This window comes from Lepidothrix coronata, unplaced genomic scaffold, assembly GCF_001604755.1.
Source record: "Lepidothrix coronata isolate B3197 unplaced genomic scaffold, Lepidothrix_coronata-1.0 Scaffold180, whole genome shotgun sequence".
Lineage (NCBI taxonomy): Eukaryota > Metazoa > Chordata > Aves > Passeriformes > Pipridae > Lepidothrix > Lepidothrix coronata.
Genome location: NW_016690360.1, coordinates 652611 through 666613, shown reverse-complemented (window position 1 = coordinate 666613; position 14003 = coordinate 652611). Strand labels below are relative to the sequence as shown.

Here is a 14003-nt window from a genome sequence, read left to right as displayed (position 1 = left end):
AGTGGATTTTTTCAGGTCTGGCCAGGGAATTAAGATCCACGGATTCTCTGAAGGGAGAGAAAAAGCAGGAAGTATCATGGGGCAAAGCAGCTGTTTTTCAAATGTCTTGTTAAAAAGAGTGGGTTCTGCTTGGATTACTCTCTGGCCATGGTGTAATGTTGGCACAGCTGCCTCCAAATCCTAGTCCCTCGCTCTCCCACCAGGATAGCCAGGATCCCCAGGCATGGGAGCCATCAGTGGCTTGAAAACACATCAGTGACAAAATACAGAGTAACTGGAGGGAAATCAGGTTGCTGCTTGTAAGGACTGATTGGGCATTGCAGAGGGTGTGGGAGACTCCCATGTCCCCTTGGGGGGCCTTGGGCAGAAGGAACAAGAAGGAAGGAGGAGAGAGGAGGAGGAGCAGCTGGTTTTAACCCTGAGGAGCAAAGGGTCTTCCTCACATGTCACCTCCTTCCTCCAGCCCTCTCTCCATCTTTCACCACCTCATGGGACCAGCTGCGGAGTCAAAGGCAGCACCATGGACACACCAGGCTGAGTAAAGTCATTACAAAGGGTGCTCAGGGCTCTGGATTGTCCCAGATCCAACCAAGTCCCCAAGCCATGAGCAGAATGATGCCAGGCAGGGAGGAGGAGATCGGTCTGCTTTGCTGCAGACACCCTCCACTCCCACCTTCTCCAAGACTCCAAAGCCTTTTCTCACCACTGAGCAGCAGTGGAGATTCCAGAACCTCTTCCCAAACTTGTGTAAGAAAAAGTGGACCAATTTTTGATGGTTTACAGGCAATGAGTTGTCTTGTTTGTCCTGGCTTTAAATCCATTTGTGCTAGAGCTGGGACAACTTGGTGTCACCCTCACCAGACACGTGGTGAGCTCCGAGGGAAGTGTGAGAGCCTGGGAAAGGAGATGCCACAGCATCCCAGAATCTCCTGAGTTGTGAGGGACCCCCAAGGATCATCCAGTCCAACCCTCAGCCCTGCACAGGCCCAGCCCCAAGAGTCACCCCCTGTGCCCCAGAGGATCAGCCAAACCCTCCTGCAGCTCTGGCAGCCTTGGGGCTGTGCCCACTGCCCTGGGGAGCCTGGGCAGTGCCCAACCAGCCTCTGGGGGAAGAACCTTTGCCTGAGATCCAACCTGAGCCTGCCCTGACACAGCTCCAGCCGTTCCCTGGGTGCTGTCCCTGGTCCCCCCAGAGCAGAGATCAGTCCCTGCCCCTCCTCTGCTCTTCTCAAAAGAAAATTTGGGAGCCAGAAAGATTGGTGAAAATGAGGTTTCTTTGAACAGTCTCATATTTGATAGGCAGGAGAAGGCCTGGAAATAACACACATGGCCCCAGAAGGAACCTTGGCACTGTCAACACAAACATTTGTGTCTCGATGTGTTTGTTCCGAGATTAAGCACAACATCACATCATGGAATCACACAGAGAAGTTGGAAAAGACCTCTGAGATCATCGAGTCCACTCTTTGCCCCAGCCCCACCTTGTCACCCAGCCCATGGCACTGATGCCACATCCAGTCTGTCCTTAAACACCTCCAGGGATGGTGACCCTACCTCCTCCCTGGGCAGCCCCTTCCAATGTCTGATCCCTCTCTGTGAAGAACTTCCCAGTGTCCAACCTAAACCTCCCCTGGCACAGCCCAAGGCTGTGCCCTCTTGTCCTATTGCTCGCTCCTGGGAGCAGAGCCCGACCCCCCCTGGCTCCCTCCTCCTGTCAGGGAGTTGCAGAGTCAGGAGGTCTCCCCTGAGCCTCCTCCTCTCCAGGCTGATCCCCCCCAGCTCCCTCAGCCTCTCCTCACAGCACTTGTGCTCCAGACCCTTCCCCAGCCTGGTTGCCCTTCTCTGGACACCTCCCTGTTCAGCTCCATGTCCTGCCAGCCACCAAAAATACACCAAACCAGGGCCTTGTTTGTGCCCCCTCCTCATCTGGAGGCCCTCCCCACACCCAGAACCCTTCCTGGAGGGGGGACACGGGGATGGGTCACTCAGCCCTCGCCAGTGTGCAGGTCTGAGGGGGCTGGAAGGTTCCTGAGCTGGGAGAAACAAGGGAGTTGGTTGTATAAAATGGACAAGTGAAGGACAAAGCAGGTTCTGCCCATCAGAGCAGAAGGATCTCCTGTGGCTGTGACCCCTCAGCACCCACTCCCAGGGCCAGGCTGGACTGGGAGGTGCTGAGCCCTGCACTCAACAGGCACTGCAGGAAGTTTTCTGGCTTACCAGCCCAGCTGCCCAAACTGCTTTTTATTGCCTAAAAAGCCTCGTGACATTTTGGACTGGAGAAAAGGCCACCAAAGTCCACGATGTGTTGGACACCCAGCTGGTGACAGCCCCGACCCCTCGGCACTCCCTGGGGCTCCAGGCACAACATCCCGAGGAAACCGCAGGAAAACAGCCAAGGGAAGGTGAGATATGCAGCAAGGAAAGGTGACATCTACTTTTTTCCCTGTTCCAGAAATCATTTCTCAAATTCCCCCACCTGGCAGAAGAGAACATGACTTCTGTTGTCCCCTCCTGTGCCAGTGCTGTGACAGCTCTTCCTGTGTGAGGCTGGAAGGGAGGCAGGTCTGACTCACAACCATCATTACATTAAATAACATAGAGTGAAAAAAAAATGGGCATATTTGCAAATGGCCATGGCCAAACTCTGATTTGTGGTTAAAAGCCAGTCTTTATTTTCCAGGTCTGTAATTTGATTTACTAAAAAACTTATTTCTTCCCACAAACCTTGGCTCTCTCATTATCTCAGCCTCAATAAAGCACTCCTTGGTGGAATTTAGGGATGATTATTGGCTGCTTTATCCCTTCTAAGCACTGCTCAATCAGAGAAGTCACACAGCCGATGACAAACACATCCTTAAGAATGAAAGGAGATTTATTTAAAGCAAAAATGTGATTCACCCTCAGCTTTTTTACATTCAAAAATGTTTTAGAACATGGAAATGTGTGGTGAAAGAAATTCCTGCAGCCATATTTCCTACAGAGCAAAAAAAAGGCATGATACTGAAATGATTTTATTGGAACATCAGAGAGATTTTGAGGTGCCCAGAAGGAAGTTTGGCAGGTCCAGCTGCTCCCCAGGACTCAGAGTCACCCCAAATGCCAGAGCAGAGCAATGCTGGGCTGAGCCACCACCCTGGATTTCTAACCTGGTGCTTCTCTCCATGGTCACTGTGCACATAAAACCCCTTTATCATCCCAGGAGGGGGTGATTTTTCTATTCCTTCAGCTCATTTAACAACATTTGCTCTTTATGAAGCTTTTCTAAGCTGTGTTTGATGGTCTTTTCCACTGTGTTCTGTAAGGAAGCCCTTTCTTTGATAAGCCCAACTATCGACTCTGAATCCATAAGGATTTCTTCCCACATCCCTCCCTGTGTCTCGTTTTCCATTCAGCCTTCTTTGCTCTCCAGACCTTGCATATTTTTGTGCCCTCAGCCACAGGACTCAGGTGTCCCTGGCAAGGGGAACAGTTCTGCTGTGGCCACATTCCTGCTCCTTCTGTTGTCCCAGGGCACGTCACAGTTGGAAATAAGCTCCTGCAACCCCTCCTGCCACTTTGCATCACTTTTCAGAATCCTAGTAAGATCCATCTCACGCTCCCTTAAAAATAAAGCCCATCAGGAATATTGCAGCCTGGAACTGCCAGTCTGGGGATGATGCTCAGGGCCCCAGGATGTTGTTTCATGATCCCTCTCTGATGACCCTCACAGGCAAGGACAACACTCTGGAGGTGTTTGCAAGATGGGGAGACCTCACTGCAGTCTCCATCTTCCTGGGCAGGGGCAGAGGAGGGGCAGGGACTGAGCTCTGCTCTGGGGGGACCAGGGACAGCACCCAGGGAACGGCGGGAGGGGGGTTTAGGCTGGGTATTACAAAGAGGTTCTTCCCCCAGAGGCTGGTTGGGCACTGCCCAGGCTCCCCAGGGCAGTGGGCACAGCCCCAAGGCTGCCAGAGTTGCAGGAGGGTTTGGCTGATCCTCTGGGGCACAGGGGGTGACTCTTGGGGCTGGGCCTGTGCAGGGCTGAGGGTTGGACTGGATGATCCTTGTGGGTCCCTTCCAGCTCAGGATGTTCTGGGATTTTATGGTCTCTGTGATTTATTTCACTGACACTCTGGCTCACACCTGCTTAGGACCATGGAAAGAGTCATGGAATCACATACTAGGTTTAACTGGAAGGCACCTTAAAAACAGCCAGTCCCACCCCCAGCCATGGGCAGGGACACCTCCCACTAGCCCAGGTTGCTCCAAGCCCTGTCCAACCTGGCCTTGGACACTTCCAGGGATACAGGGGCAGCCACAGCTTCTCTGGGCAAACTCAGCACTGTCACTGAGAAGAATTTATCCCTGATATCCAACCTAACCCTGCCTCTGTCAGAGCTGCTCAGCAGGACAAACCCAGCAGGCAGGAAGGGCTGGTGGGAGCTCAGGGGTTCGAACTGATCACATGCCGAGGGTGACTCAGCCCTGCCGAGCTGCTACAGCTCAGAAACTGGGCTGTGGGATGTGCCAACAGCAACAGAGCTCCAAGACACGTGGAGGTGCCAGGCTGCTCCATGCTGGGTGTGGGGAGGCATGGCCATGGATATTCACCTGCCCATGGATGTGCACAGGGAGCTCGGGAATGGTCACTGCAGAGAGGGACTGGCAGGGCACTGTTGGACCCACCTCATACCTGAGGAGGATTCAACACCCCCAGGGCCTGAGGAATTTATTTTACTCTCAGGGATTTAATGCCCAGAGAGAGAAATATCTGTCATTAGGGTCATCAGGGGCTCACACGGGTTTACAGATACACCCCTGGGCTCCTGAGGGAAACACCAGGTGATGTGCAGGACAGTGAGCAGGAGCAGGAGGAACCTGCACGCCCACGGGACTCCTGTGCCTGCTGCAGCCACACAGGGAATGATCTAGAACCATCTCCATCCACAGCAGCCACTGTGCAGGGGTGTGGGTGTGCTCAGGTTGCCCTGTCACAATCAGTTGTTTCTGGACCAGCCTCCCAAGTTGCTGGAGAGGTGGAATGTGGAGAGGCAGAGCCTGAGCTGCTCATTTGTTTTCTTTATCCTCACGACAACCACAATATTGTGAGAAAGGGAGAGGCTGCCTGAGCAGCTGCTGTGCCCGGGGAGACACGGGGACAGGAACCCGGGCACCCTGAGCAGGGAGGAGCTTCTTCCAGCAGAATTCTTTCCCTCCTCAAGTCCATCTCTGGAGCAATTATTTTAAGAAACACCTTCCCTACCTCCTCCCCAGCCACTGTCTCCTGGGAAAAGGCACGTCTGCTCCTTTCCCAGCCCCAGCTCCCCCCGGCAGCATCTCTGGGAGCGGGGGCAGCGCAGACGAGCCGTCCTTGCCCCGGGCCCTGCGCCCACGAAGCTCTGCTCTGTCAGCTGAGCCTCACTCACTGCAGCCCCAGATGGCTGGTGGTGGGTGGGCAGGCACCCCCAGCACCCTCCTGTACCCTCCCCAGGGCTGGCAGCAGAAGGGGTGAGGGTGAGGGGCTTCCAGTGCCCTGGGACACTGAGGGTGTCACCCTAAGAGCTCAGCTCCCACAGCAACTGATGCCAATGAGCAGCAACTCGCCCAGTTGGGTCCCAGCAGCAGAGATCTGGGGGCTTTCCTGCTCTCTCACACAAAAATGTGTTTGAAGGCTTTTAATAAATTTGGCAAAAAGCCCTCCTCCCCCAGAGTCCAGGAGGAAAAGCATCTGGCACCAAGGAAGGGATGCAAAGTCGACACCAGCAGGCAGGACACAGAGGAGGGGCCGTGGGCACCACTGCATCTGCAGGAGGGTCAGAGGGCAGGTGCTCATGGCTCCCCTCCCAGGGCACAGCCAGCACTGGGTCCTCCTCACTGCCCAGATGTTTCCACTGGAAACAACAAAATGAAGCTTATAAATCCCTGGGTGACTGAGCCCTTAAATCCTGCAAAGCCAGGCTGTGGGCACTGCAGTGGCACCACGGGAGCACAGCCCGGAGCTTCACCCTCTGCAGAGCCTTGGGAAAGATGCCAGTGAACAAAGAGATGTTTTCTGACACAACTGCACAGGGATTAAACTTCATTTCTGCTGCACCCCACTGGGTTTGTCCCCAAAACCTGCACATTTAGTGGCGCTGGGAGCTGTCCACGCACCAAGGTGATCAAAGGGCTGGAGTCCCTCTGCTCTGCAGCCAGGCTGGGAGAGCTGAGGGTCTTCAGCATGGAGAAGGGAAGACTCTGGGGAGACCTTAGACCCCCTTCAGGTGCATAAAGGAGGGTTATAAGAAAGAGGGAGAGTGACTTTTCACAGGGGCACAGAGGGATAGGACAAGGGGGAATCATTTTAAAATAAAAGAGGAGAGATTTAGATTTAGATTTAGATTTAGATTAGATTAGATTTAGATTTAGATTTAGATTTAGATTTAGATTTAGATTTAGATTTAGATTTAGATTTAGATTTAGATTTAGATTTAGATTTAGATTAGTTATTGGGAAGGAATTTTTCCCAGAGAAGCTGTGGCTGCCCCATCCTTGGAAGTGTCCAAGGCCAGGTTGGAGCAACCTGGGCTAGTGGAAGGTGTTCCTGTCCAGAGCAGGGGCTGGAATGAGATGAGTTTTACTGTCCATTCCAACCCAAACCATTCTGGGATTCTGTGGTTCTCTGATTCAATAATCTGGAGCCCAGTGGATCCACGGCCCCACACGTTCAGTGCACACTCAGTGCATTCCCACTGCCACGCCTCCAGGATGAGCCACACCACAGTGAGGGGTGCCCTGTGTGGGCTCTGGTGTCACAAACCCCAGTGCATCCCCCCAGCACTGGGTTGGCTCTCTCTGTGTCACTGGCCACGTCTCCAGGCCCTTTAACCCCCTTTAAGGGGTACAGACTCCCCATAATGGGGCTGATGAGTTTGGGCTGGTGGGGGGTGCTGGGATTATAGGTGGGGTTGGGGTGTGATGCTTGAAGAGAGGTCACAGCTGGATTTGTGGATCACTGTATCCTTTTAGCCCAAGGGAAGGGGATGGAAGGGGCTGGGGGCACGAAGTTTTCTGTTCCCCTCCGTTTTCACAAGGTGAAAGTGCTGCAGCACAGCCAGAGGGCTCTGGGGACAGAAACAGGAGTCAGGAGGATTAACTCCATGGGCTTTGAAGGTCACTCTCGGGTGTAGGGAAAGGATGGAACAGGTGACATCACCTGTGCTCTGTGACAGCACTGCCAGGCTGCTGCTCTGGGCACAAACACCGGGGCTCACAGAGCCACTTCCAGCCCAGTTAAGGGGAGTCTGCACCCCATTAAAGGGGGTTAAAGAGCCTGGAGACGTGGCCAGTGACACAGAGAGAGCCACCCCAGTGCCGGGGTGATGAACTGGTGTCTGTGACACCCAAACCAGCAGCCAAACCCTCAGCCCAGCAGGGACTGTGGGACTTGGGTGACACACACCATGCCCCCCCCAGACATCAGCAGGGATGGCACAGGGTGGTGCTGGAGCAGCTGACTGGCTCCATGGCCAGACTCTGACCAGCATGTCCTCATGCTGCCACATCTCCAGCTGCATCCAGCATGGAATCACTCAGGTTGGAAAACACTTCTAAGGTCACCAATCCAACCATTCTGCTCCATGAAACCTCCACTGCCACGGGGAGGGGGATTTCTACTTGTGAACCTCTGAGATGAAAAAGTTGTTTATTTCTTGCACTGAAATTTGCTGCTAGAACTGGTACAAAAGGGAAGAAAACTTTCACTGTGTTGCATTAAATCCCTTGTTGTCCCTTGCCCTGGGGTTGCCCTTTCTGTGCTGCTGCTGTGGGACGTGGGGAGCTGCACATCCCATCTGCAAGGGCAGAGGGAATGAGTCAGAGAGGAAAAGGGGGGGAGGGACGTGGCTTATGAACAGTCCTGGTTGTTACTGGGAGATGGGGGGGAAAAGAGAAGGGGAAAAAAGAAGATAAAAACAAACCAGGACTGTCCCGTTGCTCCGGAGAAGCCCCTGGGAAGGGGGTGATGTAAGGTCAGCCTGTGCTTCCCATCCTGCTGACACAGACACAGGTCTGAGGGTCCCCAGTGCCCCCACGGGGCTGCTGTGCCCATCTGTGTGTGCCCTACGTGCGAGGAGGGAGGATGCCCCTGGGATGGGGGATCTCCAGGACCTGGAGCGAGCGGAGTCCCCGCAAAGCTGGGGCGTGATGCGTCGCCTGGCTGGGGTTTGGGAGGAGGGAAGGCAGGAACAGAGGGGAGATGGGACCCAGGGAGAAGAGCCAGAGGTGCAAGGGGCTGTCAGAGAAAAGGTTTCTACTCCTTGCTCAGCCCCCAGGGATCTTGTGAGCTGGGAGGCTCAACCCCCTTTCCTTGAGGGGACGCTGATGGTCCCAGTCCAAGCCCAGAAAACATGGTTGGTGCAAGATGAAAAGCACAACAGTGTGATGTGGAGAAAAGGCCACCTGAGACCAGCCTGGCAGGGCCACCCCCCAGAGTGTCACAGGGAGCTGGGCAGCCTCCACAGGCTGTGGGACCACGGGACTTTGATGGAAGAGGGTAATTTTGCTGGAGATGGGAGAGGAGACACCCCGTAACCCCTGGAAGCACACGTCTGTGCAGGCTTCTATCGAGGAAGGATGAAGAAGGGGATTTACTTTAGGGAGGACTGAGCCATATGGGATGACCCCATGGCTGTTGCCTGGAGGAGCTCTGGGATGCCCCACATGTCCCTGTTGCCCCAAACACCTCCATGAGCAGTGGGGAGGGTGGTGGAGCCCAGGCAACCTCATCTCCTCCTTTGCTGGCTCTGGGTGGTCTGAACAAGGATTTGGGGGATTTAGAGTCGGCTCCATGTGGATGGGCACAGTGTAAATCCTACTTTGGGATTTGAAAAACCTCGAGGTGATGAGGTCCTCACCAGTGGGAACCCAGTGGGTGCCACAGCACCAGCAAGAGCTTTCTGGGCAAGTGAGGCTTCAGCAGCTCCCACTCCAGGGAAAGGTCCCCATCCATCCCTTTCCCTGCTCCAGCAGATGCAGTTCTTGGGCAGCAGAAGGTCCTGGGAACCACTTGGAATTGGGATGGTCTGCACTTGCAGAACAAAACCCTGCTGGGGAAGTTCTTTGGCACTGGCTTCTCCATGGGCCAACTTGTGGTGTTGGCACAGCTGCCTCCCAGTGCTGGTCCCTCCCTGAGAGCTCTTCCCACCAGGAGAGCCAAGGATAACCAGGAAAGGGAGCCATCAGTGGCTTAAAACACATCAGTGACAAAACCCAGAGTAACGGGAGGGAAATTAGGATGCTGTTTGTCAGGACTGATTGGGCATTGCAGGGGGCATGGGGAGACTCCGGGGGGGATGCCTGTGTGTCCTTGGGGAGACATGGGCAGAAGGACCAGGGAGGAAGGAGAAGGAGGAGGAGAAGGAGGAGGAGAAGGACAGGCTGGTTTTAACCCTGAGGAGCAAAGTGGTTGGTGTGTCCTGGGCAGGGGGCAGGGCAACCACCATGCCCTGCCAGCCTGGGGCTGGTGCTGGGCTCGGGCACAGAGCCAGGGCAGGATGGACCCACCCAGGACCTCAGGGGTTCCCAGGCAGGGAAGCAGCTCCTGGGGACACACGGGCTGCTGGAGGGTTTGTGTGGGCTGGAGTAGAGTCTGCGTGTGATGTGGGATTGGGATATGGGATTGGGACACTGGACTGGGACATGGGATGGTGATATGAGATGGTCGTATGGGACTGTTATATGGCATTGTGATTTGGGACTGTGAGATGGGATTTTGATATGGGATTGTGACACAGGGTTGTGACTGTGATGTGGGATTGTGACATGGGATTGTGATTTTGAGACTGTGGTTTGGGACTGTGATATGGCATTGGCATTGGGATTTGGGATTGTGATATGGCATTGGCATTGGGATTTGGGATTGTGATATGGGAGTGGGATTTGGGATTGTGATATGGGAGTGGGATTTGGGATTGTGATTTGGGATCGGGATTGTGAAATGAGATTGGGATTTGGGATTCAGATTGTAATATCAGATTGGGATTTGGGATTGGGATTATGATCTGGGATTGTGATGTAGGATGGGGACCTGACTTTTTGATACAGGATCAGGATTGTGATCCAGGATTTGTGATATGTGATTGTGATCCAAATTTCTCCAGGCACACGTGATCCAGGCTGGAGGGACACAGGAGGCAGGACATCGTGTCCCAGCCAGGATCAGCAGGAAAGCCCTGCTCACCCCAGAGAGCCCCTCACACCCCCAGGGCCACCCCTCACCCTTCCTGGCACCCAGCTGCAAAAAAGAAAACAGCTCTCATTTATATCCTGATTTTTTTAAAGACCTGTATGGGAGGGGAGGGGACTTATCCCCAAAAATCTCCTGCAAAGCTGCAGGGGATGGTGTGTGTTCCAGGAGCATGTGTTGGAAAGGGTTTAACCGGGGCGAGGCTGCTCTGCTGCCTCAGGGAGCTGCTGGAGATACAGCCTGTTCCCACTCACTTCAGGGGTATTTATAGATACAGATGTTTCTCGAGCAGCAGGGTTCACGATGGAGTTTTTAAATGTTTTTTTTAAGTTTTTCTTTCACTCCCTGTCTCCCTTCCCATCCCTCCTTTGCTCTTCAAAGCAACGCAGAGACAGCAGTGGGGAGGCAGAGGAGTCCATCCCCGCTCCAGGCTTTCAGAAATAAAGGGTTTAAATGGGTCGAGGTGCCCTCCATATCCCTGCAATGTCCCAGGGGAACGTTTTTGGAAGGCTAAAAGCACCTCCCCGGAGGAGGGCTGGCTCCCAGCAGGGTGGGAGCGGGTGCTGCCTCCGGGCACTGCAGCTGGAGCACCCAAGGGAGTGAGATCAGCGCTGGTTCAGCCACGGAGAGATTCCCCGAGGGCAGGGAGGGGGCTCAGCCTGCCCCTGAACACCCCAAATGTCTCACCCAGCAGCAAACCCCCCGTGCCTGGAGCAGGGGATGCCTGATCCATCCCTGTGCCAAACAAAACGGGGGCTGGCTTGTCCAGGGCTCTTTGCTCCCCACTGCAGCGGGTTTGCTCCCCTCTGAGGGGTCCCTGTGCCCCTTTGCCAGGGCAGGGCTCAGCCCTGGCACTGCCCAACACCACAGGGCCTCACACCCCGCCCGAGGACACCTCGCAGGTGATGCTTCCCCCCATACCCAGCAAGGATTTCACAGCCCAGCTCGCCTCGTTCCTCCTGCAGCTTCACCCCCAGGGGTGCCCAGCATTTCTCACCCCGAGGAAGGCTGGCTGAACGTTTTACGGAGCAGAAAAGCCCCGCTGAAATGAATCCACATCCCAGGGGAAGCAGCGCTGCCTCTGCCCCCGAGCGATATCTTTGGAGGCTGGGCAAGGGCTTTGCTCCACAATTAATTATCCATGCTCTGTGGGCCGGCTGGGAGGCATTAATGGCTCCAGATGCGGATCATGGAGCCCTGCGTGGCACTGTAAACATGCTGGAAGTCCAATTTGGATTTCCCCGGGTGCCTCATTTAAATGAATTATATAAACGCTTTCCCCTCCTCCTTCGAGCAGAAGCCAGTCTGGCTGCTGCCCGATGTGTTAATCCAGGAATAAAGTAAAAAACAAGGGAGGCCAGGCATTGAAGAGAATAAAATGGTGCCGTGGAGCCCCTGGCAGGGCTGGGCAGGGTGGGCAGGGGGTGCTTTGGGGCTGCAGCTGCTCCCACCACCCAGACCTGAGTATTCCCCTTCATATGGTCCTGACCCCCTTGGTGACCCCAGGAGGGTCCCATCCCCACCCCTGGGTGTTTAATTCAGTTTAATTTTGCCACGCAGTCATCACAGTAATTTATGGTGAAGGACTGCTGTGTGACTTTGCCTGGGCCCCCCAATGTCCCTCATTTCCCCCATATTCACCCCTCTGGGGTGGACCCCAGTGAGAGAAATTAAAGCAACTAAAGTCATCGGGGTAGATAATGACAGTGTTAGTGTGTGGGGTCCCAGCATGGTCTGATCCTGCTCTCCAGGCTGGACTCAGGTGTGGGATGGGGAGGGACAGACAGGGAGGGGACCAGCCCAGGGCTGTGTTTTCTGCTGAGCAAGAGGTAGCAGATGTTTGCTGATGAATTATTCACCCAGAAAACTGTCATAGAAACACAGAATGGTTTGGGTTGGAAGGGACCTCAAAGCTCCAGTCCCACCCCCTGCCATGGGCAGGGACACCTCCCACTAGCCCAGGTTGCTCCAAGTCCCATCCAGCCTGGCCTTGGACACTTCCAGGGATCCAGGGGCAGCCACAGCTTCTCTGGGCAACCTGGGCCAGGGCCTCCCCACCCTCACAGCCAACAATTCCTTCCCAATCTCCCATCTAACCCTGCCCTCTGGCAGTAGGAAGCCATTCCCTGTGTCCTGTCCCTCCATCCCTTGTCCCCAGTCCCTCTCCAGCTCTCCTGGAGCCCCTTTAGGCCCTGCCAGGGGCTCTCAGCTCTCCCTGGAGCCTTCTCTTCTCCAGGGGAACCCCCCCAGCTCTCCCAGCCTGGCTCCAGAGCAGAGGGGCTCCAGCCCTGGAGCATCTCCGGGGCCTCCTCTGGACTCTCTCCAGCAGCTCCACGTCCCTGTGCTGTTGTTCCCCAGGGCTGGGGCAGCTCTGAGAGGGGCAGAGGGGTGGAATCCCCTCCCTCAGGCCACTCCAATTCCAAAACAAGGTGGCTGTGGTGTCACAGGCTGACCCGTGCCCATGGATTGACACTGGGTTGAAGCCACAGGGGTGTGGAGGCTGAAGGTGCTGCCTCAGCCAGGACACAGCAGAGACAGCCTGCACCTCTCCACCAGCAGAGCTGGGAGCAACCCTGCTGGATATTCAAATCCCCATCCAGCCTCCTAAAAATGCAGCTGCTGCTGCAGGGCACAGGCACAGCACGGGACATTCCTGTTTGGACGTGACTGTCACCAAAAAAAGGAAGTTTTGAGTCCCTCCCTGACTCTGGGCCAGTTGTTCACTCCCCAGGCTCTCTGTGGCACAGCCTTTGCCATCAGAGCCGGGAAGCCAAGCCCTGGCTGGGGAATCCCAGGGGCAATTCAGGGCAGCTGGAACAGGACACCTCCATGGGACTCTCCCTGCAGCCTCTCCCCAACATGGGCTGAGCTCAGCGGGATGCCCGGCTGGCAGGGAGCTGCTTCCCTCCTCCCTGCCTGCATCCAAGGGGATATCTGAACTCAGGCATGGATTGTCCTTGCTAACAAGCACATGCAGAACAGCCACAACTCTCCATTCCCATGACGAGCCCTGTGAGGGAACTGGGGAGGCTCAGACTGAACTGAGTTCCTCTCATGATTTGCTCAGGCTTTTGGGGAGCTTTTGCCATCAATCCATCTGGGTTTTTTTAAAATTTATTCTCATTAAATTATACAGCCAGGGTTGCCTGTGGTTTGAGCCCCTTGGGGTACCTTGGGTGGATAAACACAGCAGGATGGGACAAACACATCAACCTGCCATGGGGGTGTTTCTCTGCTGAATCCCAAAATCCAGGGATGTCAGGGGCAGCCATAGCAGCACAGCCAGAGCCACCCTGATTGCCCTGCCTCAGTTTCCTCAGTCATTTTGGGGTGTATCTGCCAGGGTTTGAAATGTCTCCTAAAGACAAGAGGGATCATTGTCACTTAAATAAATGATGAATAGGAGGCATGAGGGGAAAATAGGTCTCACAGCGGACCCTGGTGTGATCCAGCCCTTCCAGAACCTCCTCAGCAGGGTGCAGAGCACAGGGTGCAGGACACACAATGCAGGGTGCAGGGTGCAGGACAGAAGGGTGCAGAGCACAGGGTGCAGGACACACGATGCAGGGTGCAGGAGGCAGGACAGAAGGGTGCAGAGCACAGGGTGCAGGACACACGATGCAGGGTGCAGGAGGCAGGACAGAAGGGTGCAGAGCACAGGGTGCAGGACACACGATGCAGGGTGCAGGGTGCAGGACACAAGGGTGCAGAGTGCAGGGTGCAGGACACACGATGCAGGGTGCAGGAGGCAGGACAGAAGGGTGCAGAGCACAGGGTGCAGGACACACGATGCAGGGTG

At 55.0% G+C, this 14003-nt stretch overlaps 1 long non-coding RNA gene across 1 annotated transcript in view; it reads left to right on the top strand.

Annotated features, from left to right (window-relative positions):
* Positions 1 to 1966: 1966 nt before the first annotated feature.
* LOC108504980 overlaps positions 1967 to 14003 on the top strand; it is a 13669-nt gene continuing 1632 nt past the window's right edge. Inside the window, exons 1-2 of the long non-coding RNA XR_001877331.1 lie at positions 1967 to 1980; positions 13893 to 13908. This is a non-coding gene — a long non-coding RNA (uncharacterized LOC108504980). The remainder of the gene's footprint in view (positions 1981 to 13892; positions 13909 to 14003) is intronic.